General features: G+C 38.0%; 1 protein-coding gene across 3 annotated transcripts in view; it reads left to right on the top strand.

Annotated features, from left to right (window-relative positions):
- Positions 1-12,806, top strand: part of LOC150103955 (spectrin alpha chain-like) — an 850,682-nt gene that overhangs the window by 210,853 nt on the left and 627,023 nt on the right. The gene's annotated exons all lie outside the window — the stretch shown is intronic.

Genomic DNA, 12,806 nt, shown 5'->3' with positions numbered 1-12,806 from the left:
TGCCACGTGAATTTTAACTTCCACTTACCATATTGTCGTGTCTTGTGTACGATATGTCTCTGTGAAGAATCCTTAAATGTGTAGTAAGACATGTGTTAGTCGTATATGTTGTTTTTATTTTTACGGTGTATATTAGAACACAGAATAATAAGTAAATAATTATTTATTCACTTATTTCTGATATTTTGCTGGTGTTATAACCAGCATCTTCAGAGCACAAAAGCACAGTTTGTCACAATACACGAGACTATAACAACATGGTGTAATCAGTGAACTAGTTAAACAAAATTGTAGCAGCAACATAAAGACTAAAGTCCTAATTTGGTGCCCTCTATCTGAAAAAAAAAAAAAAAGGTGCAGCTACCATACAAGACTACAGTCCTAAAAAAAGAGAAAAAAAGCCGGTACTAGTTTTTTCTTAAGATGACTGTCTCCCAGATTTTAGGCAAATTTATACAGCCATATTTTTTGAGATTTGGAGTGTGTTTCAGAGCTTCTGTTGTCTCTAAGAACAATCTCTCCGACTTGTAAGAGCTTCTGTGCAGTACTTTTGTTTTCTTCCAGTTGATCCTGTGTGCAGGGTAATAAGCCAATAAATAATTATTTACTTATTATTCTGTGTTCTAATATATACCGGCAAAAAATAAACAACATGTAGTGACATTTTTGCTATCTGGAATGGCTCTTCTGATGAACTACAACAGTTTCTATCTAAATTAAATACGCTTCATCCAAGCATCACCCTAGAAGTGGAATTAAATAAGCAGTTAGCCTTTTTAGATCTTTTAATTCTTCACTAACCAGATGGTAAACTACATTTTTCAGTCTATAGGAAGAAGACTCATACAGGCCATCATATCCATGCTTAATCCCACTTCTCACTTCTCCAAAGGACAAGCTTCCACATCTCAGTTATCCAGGTGTCTATCAGATTCCTTGCTCTTGTCGATTATCTTATTTCAGACAAACAGGAAGATCTGCCTCTAGTCATCTAGAATAGCGCTTCCCAAACTGTGGACTGTTCCCCCCTTGGGAGCTGTTAGTTTTGTTGAGGGGGCTGTGAAATAATGAAAACAAATTTAAAATATTTTAAGACTAAGTCAAATGTTTTAAGACCATGTCAAACATGTATGTAAGATGCTAAAAATGTAATATTTTCATTTGATTTTCGCAATATTCGCTGTGTATGTTTTGTATTGAATATAAATACAATAAATATTATAATAAGATATGTCTATATTACAATTTTTTTTTTCGATGTGGCCGTGAAATATTTTAATATTTCCAAAAGGGCCTTTACACCCATACGTTTGGGAAGCACTGGTCTAGAAGAACACCAGTCTTATATTCAATACCTTGAACCTCAACAGTCTGGACTTGCAGAACATGCCATCAATACTAGACATAGAGTTCATTGGAACAAGACAAGTCCTTCACAAAAGTCAGTTCCTTATGGAACGGCTTTATAAAGAAACGTGAAACTTTACTTCACTCTCCTAACTTAAACAGATCCGACGGTTTACGTCTATCCTCTTTGTGGGAGATAGTACTTTATAAATCAGCTAATCTTTCCTAACTTTTTTTAATTGTATATATATAATTTTTTTTTTATAAGTTAGGAAATTTATTGAACCTTTTTTAGTTATCTTACATTAGCCACTTCCAGGTGTCAACTTTTGGAATTGTCAGTTATTGTTTAATTAGCTTTATACATGTACTGAAGATGCCTGTGATACTTGGGCAAAAATTCTACTAATGAATAATATTTTTATGTGAGTTATTCCATTATTATATTATAATTTTAATTACTGAGAGGAACTGTTCAGTTATTTGCCGATGATGTAAAGTTGGGTAGAGCAATAGTGAATACACATGATGTCAAAATTTTGCAGGATGATTTGGATAGATTGGCAGACTGGGCTAAGGAGAATGGATGTCAGTTTAATGTGGCAAAGTGTAAGGTTATGCTTGGGGTGAAAAGATTATCAGCAGTATATCACATTGGTGGAACCATACTCCAGGAAATTGATGAAGCCAGAGACTTGGGAGTGTTGGTGGATAGGAAGTTGAAGTTTAGGGGGCACATAGCAAAAAGTGGCTAAATCAGCTCATCAGATCACTTGATTACTGAAGAATACTTTGACTAGCAGAGACAAGCAGATTATTGTTCCCCTGTATCGAGCCTTGATAAGACCCCATCTTGACTACTGCATGCAGATCTGGGCCCCCTGGGTTTCTTCTTGATGGGGAGGAGGTAGAGAGGATCCAGAGGTGAATGACCAAGATGCTAGCTGGTCTATGGAATGAACCTTACGAGAACAGTTTGAAGATTTGTGGGTTACAGAAATTGGTTAATAGGTGGAAAAGGGGTGATATGATTGAGACATTCAAATTACTGAGGTTTTTTTTTACAAGATTAATTCAGAGGCAAATTTTTAGATCAGATCTGGTGGTGGGAGAACTAGGTGCTATCCATGGAAACTTAGCAAGAGTGTAGTTAGCAAGGGTATTAGAACTAGGTTTTTTACTTGGAGAGTGGTGAATGAGCGTAATATGCTGCCAGAGTGTGTTGTGGGTGCTATGACTGTGAATGAGTTCAAGGCAAAGTATAATAGATACTGTGCAAATACTGATTAGCTCTTGACATGATGTTTAGGGTTTCCCTCTATGAGTCTAAGGACTCCTTGGAGTTGCCTGTAATAATAATAATAATAATAGTCCTTGCAGTTCTGTGGCTTAGCAATTGAATAAAAACATGTAAAAAAGTTCCTGCCTTTACATTATTTCCATGACAACACATAACAGATTTTCCCTACATACGTGTCTTCCAACTGCTCATGAAAGTCAAGATCTTTGTTTCTTTTTCTGTCGTAAGTTATTGATAATTACTTGGTAGTTTCTCTTGGATTTGCAGTACTTTATTTTTGTACAATTTTAAATTTTAAATTTTAATTTTAAACTAAAGCATGCTATTTATGGACCAGATATTAAAAAATATATTTTTAAGCATAAGCCAAATGATGAGTGAAACATAGAACATTGCCTGTGTCCTCATTGTACCAAAGAAGACAGTTCATACTGTTCATAATCTTAGAAGGCTAATGATTAGGAAGCAAAGGCTATGTCAGTGCTGAAGTATTCTGAAGTAAAACTTAAATGAAGAATGAGTGATATGATGGCAATTATGAAAATGAGAAACAAGTTCTTTGCATGGAGAATGATTGGTGATTGTAGTGAGTGCGGAAATTGTGAATGGGTTCAACACATGGTTCGATTATCTTTTGACATGAGAAAGGGTATAGACTCCCATCATGAGTCCTTTGACTTCATAGAGCTCAGATGATAATAATAATAATAATGCCCCTCCATGGGGCACCACCTTGTTGTGGTCCAGTGATTAAGCACTCTGAGGATGCTTATGCTATACTGGCCATAGCATAGTTACCATCAGGGCTTCCAAAGTAAGACAGGCATTAATAGATGATCCAGACCAAGTATACTTAACCCATTTGAAATGATGAATGAAAGAAAGAAGCCATCCATACTGGATTGGTCATTGCCTTGGTTAATAAGGATTGTGTTTCGTGCTATAGCTCCTGGGTATCAGGCAATAAATGGGCAACAGGGCTCAGACTCTTTTGCTGGGCAACTAGGACAAAGAACTGAAATGCAACTGGAAGAATAACAATTAAAATGAATTGAATGAATGATTAAGAAATGTACTCTATCTGAAAACAAATGATTATGCAAGTTTACATCATATCAAATCCAGCCTCAAGAGGATACTAAAAACGAATGTATAAAATTTGGAAACAGAAATTTCCTGATACAAGAGTCACTGAGCAGTGATTAATGGACCAGTGAAGATTTATTGTAAGAAACAAAGTTTTCATTGATGTTGAACTGAAAAATTGAAATGGCAGATTGTCATGGAATCCTAGCAAGAACTTGAGGAAGCTGCAAGCTCTACAGAAGAAACACTTCAGGTCAGTTTCTTGAATTCAATAATCCAAATAATAACCAGCAGGATTACTTAAACTACATAACCAGAACTGGGATGTATGATTGTAGAACAAATGCAGAACACCAGAGAAAGACAGTCCCTAGCTGTAGTATTGAACATCAACTTGATAATAGAAACAATTCTTATAAAAACATTTCAAGGAACAAATCAGCTGATGTACAGTGCTGCAATTGTATTTACAAGTGGATTTGATTATACAATAAAATAGATGAATAAACCAAAAAGACAAACCGCAAAATGGAAATTACATTTAGAATCAAAAATAAACAATCTTCTATCAGATGTTAGCAGTTTAAAGAATTTAAAACAAGGAAAACATAAGCAAGAAAAGAATCAAGAACAGTTTAATAAAGCAACACAACCCCTTTAAAAAAAAAATGATGATTGAAGAATATCAATAGAATTAAAACTAAGAATTGTGGCCACAGCAGGAAAAAAAAAAATATATATATATATATATATATATATTTGCTATGAAAGCAGAATAAATCAATACAGGCAAAACATTCAATTTAGAACTAACCAGCATCAATTTTACTAGAACTGAACTTACTGAGTTTTGAGTTCAGTGTTCAATACTCGGAACACTGATTTCCAAGTGTTCTGAAAGCAGCTCTTGTATAATACAAAAGAACATAATAAAAATGCTAATTGGATTAAAGATTTTGAAAACCAGTTGAATAACACTCAGATGGAAGACCTTGCAAGAAGACCTGCAAGAAGAATGATTCATAAGAAGAGTGGATGAAAACCAGAAGGACAATTCTGATTTTGAAAAACAATGAAAAAAAAAAAAAGCTGTTCCAAGTAATTATTACCCAATAATTTGCCTGCCAGCAACACTTAAGGTACTCATTGGACTTCTAGCAACTTTTATTAGTCAATATTTATCACAGCACCAACTTCTGCCTATCGAAGAAAAGGGATGTTGCAGAAAATCCAGACCAGTTGTTAATTGACATAATGATTTTGAAAAATTCAAAAAGATGAAAAGCCAACTTATATGTGGCATGGATTGATTACCAGAAAGCATATGACTCTCTTTGCCACATTGCTGGATTTTAAAATGTTTAAGAATTTTTGGAGTGAGTAAAAACATCGGAAAGTTTCTAATAGCTGTCATGTCCACTTGGAAAACTCATTTAATAATCAATGAAGATAATCTGGGTACAGTGAATATCAAGAAAGGAATTTTTCAATTTACTCAATATCACTCCTAGGTGATATCAATAGAGGAATCACTGCTATCATCTCGTAGCACTGATTCCTTTAATTAACTAGAACAGTGAAAGAAGAATGATTGTTATGGGAGATTTTAACTACAGCAGTATAAGCTGGGAAGAAGAAAATGCAAGTAGTAAGAAGGGGATAGAATTTCTGGAATTCTTGAGGGACAAATGTCTTCGTCAGCATGTGATGGAGGGAACAAGAGGTTCAAGAGTTTGGGATTTGGTCATAGCATCAGAAGATTTGATATCTCCATCGCCAGTTGGAGAGAGAGGCATTTGTGATTTTGGCTTGGAAGATGAATAGACATGCAGGCGTATCAAAGAGATAGGAATGTATGTGGAATTATAAGGCAGGTGATTATAATAGTCTTAGGTATCAACTAGGGGCAGTTCCATGGAGGGCAGAATTGGAAGGCCAGGATATCATTAGTGCTTGGGAAATTGTGAAAGAATATTTGTTAGCAGCAATAGTAAGCTGTATTCCACGGGTAAAGAAGCCAACACAATTTGGTGTAAAGTGGATGACAAACGATATCAAACAGGAACTGCAGTTGAAAAAGAGATTAAGGAAGATGTGCAAGGAGAGGAGTGGAGAACAGATACACGAAGAATATAAGACGCAGGCCAGGAGAGTGACCAGAATGGTGAAGAAGGCAAAACTGGAATATGAGAAGAGATTGGCACTAAGATCCAAAGAAAATCCTAGGGAATTTTTTTAGCTATGTGGCCAGTAGGCGGAGAAACGATTCTGGAAGAATGACATTGCAGGATAAAAATGGGAATAGAGTGACTGACACAGAGGACATAGTGGAGTTGTTCAATGAGCACTTTATTGGAGTATTTCATCCTGGAGGAGGTTTTAATGATAGAGGGATAGGGCAGGATCAGGATTTAGAGGTGCAAGAGGAAAGTCTGTTCCAAATACTGAGTACTGTGGATACCAATAAAGCTGTTGGACTGGATGGTATTTCACCACTGGTTTTGAGAGAATGTGTTGAAGAACTGACAGCTCCGTTAACTTGGCTTTTCAATAAAAGTCTGGCTGAAGGAAAGGTACCCAGGGAATGGAAGGAAGGTAAGGTGCTTCTGCATAAGGGCGGTAGCAGACTGGAAGTGTCTAATTATAGGCCTGTTTGTGTGTCATCAGTAGTTGTTAAGGTCTTGAAAAATTAGTGAGGGACTATATACAGCGTTGGGTAAATGGGGGTAATGTTATCTATGAGAATCAACATGGATTTGATAAGGGGAACTCTTGCTTTAGTAATATAATTGCCTTTTATAATAAAGTGACAAGAGCAGTTGATGAGGGAAAGGCATATACTGCCATTTTCTTGGATTTAGCACAGGCATTTGACAGGGTGCCACATGGTAAGCTGATATTTATGTTGCAGCACATGGGTTTAAATGTTGGGTTAGTCAAATGGATTCAGGATTGGCTGACTGATAGGTATCAGAGAGTTGTGTATGATGAGGCAATATCAAGGAAGCAGAAGGTTACAAGTGGGGTTCAGTACTGGGACCTGTATTGTTCAATCTTTATATCAATGATATTTTCAATGGATTGCAAGTGGACATACAGTTGATTGCATATGATGTGAAGTTGGGAAGGGTTATCAGTAATAGTGCAGATGTGGCAGCCCTGCAAGAGGATTTTAATAAACTAGACAGATAGGCAAATAAATGGGGTTGTCAGTTCAGTGCAGCAAAATGTAAAGTCTTGAGGTTTGGTATCCATCGATGGGAGGATGCGTCTCGATTGGAGGAGCTATACTGGAGGAGGTAGGGGAGACAAGAGATTTGGTGATGATGATTGATAGAAAACTGAAATTCAGGGAGCATATTGCAAAGGTGGTGAGGGTAACTCAGAGGATTGCTGCAATACTGAGAAGGACACTGACCTGCAGAGATAAAGGAGTTATCATTCCATTGTATAAGGCCCTAATCAGACCACACTTAGACTATTGTTCTCAGATTTGGTCCCCAGGATTTGAAGGGGATAAATTGACTGTGGAAAAGGTACAGAGGCAGATAACAAAGACGATTTCAGGACTATACAATATGAGTTATGAGGATTGACTGGGGGAATGTGGACTGCAGAGTTTGGTGGATAGAAGAAGGAGAGATGATCGAGACTTTTAAACTATTGAGAGACAATTACAGGGTAGACATTGGAGAATTCTTTCACTTGGTGGAACTGTGGGAAGGAGCAATGACAAGGGGCTTATGTAACTTCCTTGGAAGTTACGAAAGGAGACGGTGCGCAAGAGGGTGGGGAGTGGTTTCTTTGAGTGGAGGGGGTGGTTGAACCTTGGAATGCATTGCCTGAGAGAGAGAGAGATTGGAGTGGGGACGGTTAATGGGTTCAAGAAGTGGTATGATAGACTTTGTATTTCCTAAAAATGACTTCCCGCGATGAGTCTTTTGACTCCATGGAGGCCTGGATGATAATAATAATAATAATAATAATAATAATAATAATAATAATAATAATTCTAAAGCAAACTAGCTTTGGATATCAAACATCAAAGCAAGCAGGAAAAATATCTCGTTATACATGAATGACCTCAAGCTGTAAGTAAAATCATCTTGTGAAATTGAGTCACTGCTCAATAGAGTCCTAATTTTCACTGAAGACATTTGTATGGACTTTGGAATTGAGAAATGTGCAACACTCACTCTCTATAGGTCACGGGAAAATAACAGGCAACAGTCGCGATTGCACGTTTGAAAGAAATGGATGGTGAGCAAGAGAAGCGAAAAAATGTTAAAAAATCAGGAAAAAAGAAAAAGAGCGATTTGACAACCGTAACGGATGTTAAAAGGGCCAAAAGTGAGGTGGAAAGAAACGAAATTGAGAGAACGAATGAAAGTAGAACTTGCGTAATGCAGAAATCGCAAGTAAAAAAAATTGAAAGAATAAATGATGGCGAAAGTTCGACGCATGTTGGACCGAAAGTACTGAAACAAAGAAAGATGAATGACAGTAAAAGTGAGAAGAATGATAGCGAAAGTTGGACGCATGTTAGTCCGAAAGTACGGGAACAAAGAAAGATAAATGAGAGTGAAAGTGAGAAGAATGATAGTGAAAGTTGGACGTATGTTGGACCGAAAGTACGGAAACAAAGAAGGATGAATGAGAGATAATGTGAGAAGAGGGGGTCGAGAGTTAGAAAGTTAGAAAGATTTAATGATAGAGAGAATGTGTCGCGAGGTTCGGAAAGTGAATTAGATTGGATGAAGCAAGAAATGAAATGGATGCGGAATGAAATTAAGAGAATTCAGGTCAAAACTATTAAAATAAATCATGATGGCATGAAAGAGTTAACGAAAGATGAGCGAGTGGCGTTGTATGGCGACTCCATTATTAAAGGTGTGCTAGAGGATAAAATGCACAAGGTATGTTTTCCAGGCGGTAAAATAAGTAGAGTGATTGAGGCATTGGATATGAGGCGGGAGCGAGCAAAAGAGTTAATTGTATTAATTGGTACAAATGATTTGAGAGAGAACAAAGAGCATGTCAAAATGAATGTCAAGAGACTGCTTGGAAAGATAAAAGAGAATAGTGTGACAGGAAGGGTGGTCAGTGTGTTGCCTAGGTATGATTGTGGTGAAATGAGGCGGAGAGCAAGGATTATGAATGGTATTCTGGCTGAAATGTGTGAGGAGATGGGTGTACAGTTTGTTAATGTGTGGAATGAGTTTGAGGGACGAAGTGAGCTGTATGGGAGTGATGGACTGCATTTGAGTGGTTATGGTGTGAGTCGCTTGGAGAGACTGCTGCTGGAAGGTAGAGAAGTGAATATAGAAAATGAATCAGATCGAGAAGGGAGTGATGTGGAAGAGCAGGAGAGTAAGACAGGAGAGATTGAAGAAGTAGAAATGAATGGAGAGGTGAGTGGTATGAGTATAGAAAATGAGAGAATGGGTGTGCAAGAGGAGCAGGGAGGCGGGGAGGCCCGGGGTGGACGGGGGTGCACAGCGTGAGAGAGGTGGGTGCTCCGGGAGGGGTGAGAGCATGTGTGGGCAGGAAAGTAATGGGATGACCAGGGATCAAGAGGAAGCAGATGTTGTTGCAAAGTGTTCTGGAATGAAGAAGCAGAAAGAGAAATGGCCCCAGTCCAGCATGGAGAGAGCACATCGAGTGAATGGTATCAGTGGAACTGGCTGTAGATCCAGAAATGAGTTGTTGTGTTTGTATACCAATGCTAGAAGCATAAGAAACAAGGCGGATGAAATGGTTGCACTAATTGTCTCTGTGTACCCAGAGATTGTTGGAATAAGTGAGACATGGTTAGATGAGGACGACATCCTGACAGGAATAGAGATGGAAAGGTATGATGTGTTTTGTGAGGATAGAAGGGATAAAAAGGGAGGGGAAGTGCTATTGATGATAGAGAAAGAGTTATGTCCATACAAGGTAGAGATGCAAGAGGGAAATAGGGCCAGTGGTTTTGAGGCAGTATGGTGTGAGATAGAGGTGAATAGAATCAAATACTTGGTGGGATGTTGTTATAGAGCTGGTAATGTGGATGGTGGTGATAGTGAAATGTATAGTCAAATAAGCCAAGCAAATAAGAAAAGGGTGATCATTATGGGTGATTTTAATTATGGCAATATAGACTGGATTGAAGAGATAGCGAATGGAAGTAAAGAAAATGAGTTTCTTGAGTTTTTGAGGGATAACTACCTCAGACAGTATGTAACAGAGGGCACACGAGGATTAAGGGTCTTGGATTTGGTCATCTCATCGGAGGATGTAATTATAAATGAGGTGTCAAATCATCCACTAATTGGTGAAAGTGACCATGAGGTGATTACCTGGGTGGTTGCCAGCAGTGCAAGGACCCCTGTGAAAAAAGGGTATATGTGGAACTACAAGGGGGGTGATTATGAAGAGCTCAGGAGACAGCTTGCAGATGTAGCATGGAATGAGGAGTTAGCTGGAAAAGAGATCAGCGCAGCTTGGGGGATTTTCAAAAACTATTTAGTAGATGCAATGTCTAAATGTATTCCAAGGGTGAGAAGGTTAAATAAGGTAGGTGTGAGATGGATGAATAAAGAGATTAAGCATGCAATACAGAAAAAAAAGGCATTGTGGAGACAGCATAAGAGAAGTGGAAGTAACCAATTTCATGAGGTCTACAAAGACCAGGCAAGGAGGGTGACTTGGTTGGTGAGAGTAGCTAAAGAGAGGTATGAACAGCAGTTGGCTAATGAAGCCAAAAAGAACCCTAGGGAGTTCTTTCGATATGTAGCCAGCAAAAGAAAGAATGATTATGGAAGTATGACATTGATTGGAAGAAATGGTATAAAGACAGCTGTTGCAGAATGTGTTGTGGAGATACTTAATGAGCAATTCATAAAGATCTTTCAATCTTGTGAATGTGACTTCATGGAGAGATTAAGAGCAGTTGATGATGGGGAGGAGAGACTGACTGTAAGTGAGCAAGAGGTGTTTGGGGAGTTGAGTAAACTAGATGTAAATAAGGCTGTGGGACTTGATAATATATCACCACGTATTCTGAAGGAGTGTGCCAGAGAGTTGACACCTGCCTTGACATATTTTTTTAATACGAGTCTTGCACTTGGTCAAGTTCCTAAAGAGTGGAAGGAGGGCAAGATTGTGCCACTTCATAAAGGAGGTGATCGAACTCAAGCATCAAACTATAGGCCTATCTGTGTGTCAGGTGTTGTGGTTAAGTTGTTGGATAAGCTTGTGAGAACTAGGATCCAGAGTTGGGTTGACAACAATGGTATAATCTTTGATGGACAGCATGGATTTGCTAAAGGGAGGTCATGTTTTAGTAATCTACTTACTTATTACAATAAAGTGACTGCTTCCTTGGACAGAGGAGAAGGATACACAGTAATATACTTGGATTTCGCAAAGGCATTTGATAGAGTACCTCATGATAAGTTGACAGTCAAACTAGAGCAGATGGGGTTGGATATTAGATTAGTGCATTGGATTGGAGACTGGCTATCTGATAGGTATCAACAAGTTGTGTATGGGGGTGCGATATCCAGGAAAAGGAAAGTCACTAATGGAGTGCCTCAGGGGTCTGTTTTAGGACCATTACTATTTAACTTGTATATTAATGATATTGGTGAAGATTTGGATGGAGATATTCAGTTGTTTACAGATGATGCAAAGTTGGGATGAACCATAAAGAGTAGTGAAGATGTTGTGGCATTGTGAGAAGACTTGAATAAATTGAGTGATTGGGCAAGTAAATGGGGATGTGAGTTCAATGTTGCAAAATGTAAAGTTTTAAAATTTGGAAAACAAAGATGGGATGCAGAATTTATGCTTGGTGAGAATATATTGTTGGAAGTAGAGGAAATAAGAAATCTGTGGGTGATAGTGGATAAGGACCTAAAATTTAGGGGACACATCGCCAAAATTGTGAAGACAACACAAAGACTTCTGGGAATGATGCGGAGGACACTGACATGTAGAAGTAGGGAGATACTTGTTCCAATGTATAAGGCTTTGATTAGGCCACACTTGGACTATTGTGCCCAGATTTGGTCACCGGGTTTTCAGAAGGATGAAGAGATGTTGGAAAGGGTCCAAAGGCGACTGACTAAGGTAGTTTCTGACCTCTGGAATGTTGAGTATGAGGAAAGATTGAAAAGATGTAATTTGCAGAGTCTCGTGGAGAGAAGGAAGAGGGGAGATATGATAGAGACCTACAAGTTGGTAAGGGGTTGTTATAGGATCAATGGTGGAGAAGTTCTACAGAGAATAGTGGGAGATCAGGGGAGAACCAGAGGTCATCCCTGGAAACTGTATAAGGAAGGTGTGAGTAAGGGAGTGAGAGGCAGGTTTTTTTCGTGCAGAGTTGTGAGTGATTGGAATGCCTTGCCTGAGAGCGTGGTGTCTGCAAGTAGTTTGAATGTGTTTAAGACACGGTATGATGAGATGTGTGTGTAAGATAAAAGGACCTCCTAGATGAGTCTTTGACTCCATGAGGTCTTGTTTAATAATAATAATAATAATAATAAAAGAATCACATTTGCAGATGGAAGTAAAATTAAACACTTGCCATAGAACAAATCCTATAAATACGTAGGAATTTTTGAGGCAGGTGACATTTTAAGTTCAGAAATCAAAATGAAAACAGTATGCAAATATCTGAAAAGAGTTTAAAAAGTTCTAAAGTCCAAGCTGATGGATGCTGCACAGATACATAGCAGGGTAATTGACCAAACACAAGTCAGTTTGGATGCACTTGATCATGAAACATGAAAATTAATGACAGTGAATCATGCCTTGCATCCCACACTGTGATGTTGATCAGTTATACATAGCCTGGAAAAGTGGAGAACATGTGTTTTGCAAGTGAAGCAGACAGTAGAAGAAGAAGAAGAAGAAGAAAAGCAAGCATTGAATGATTACATCAAGAAAACCACAACTAAAGATATTAACTGAAGCTTACAGAGAAAAAATAGTAGTAGAAAAAAAAAAGCAAAAAGATCAGAAAGTTGGAAAAATAAAGCATTCCATGCTAAATATTTGAAAGATATTGAAGGGAAAGTTGACAGTAGCT

The sequence above is a fragment of the Typopeltis vanoorti genome, chromosome 8, assembly GCF_054136105.1.
Source record: "Typopeltis vanoorti isolate ZY-2024b chromosome 8, IOZ_Tvanoo_1.0, whole genome shotgun sequence".
Classification (NCBI taxonomy): Eukaryota; Metazoa; Arthropoda; class Arachnida; order Uropygi; family Thelyphonidae; genus Typopeltis; species Typopeltis vanoorti.
This window is presented reverse-complemented; position numbering and strand designations above follow the sequence as displayed.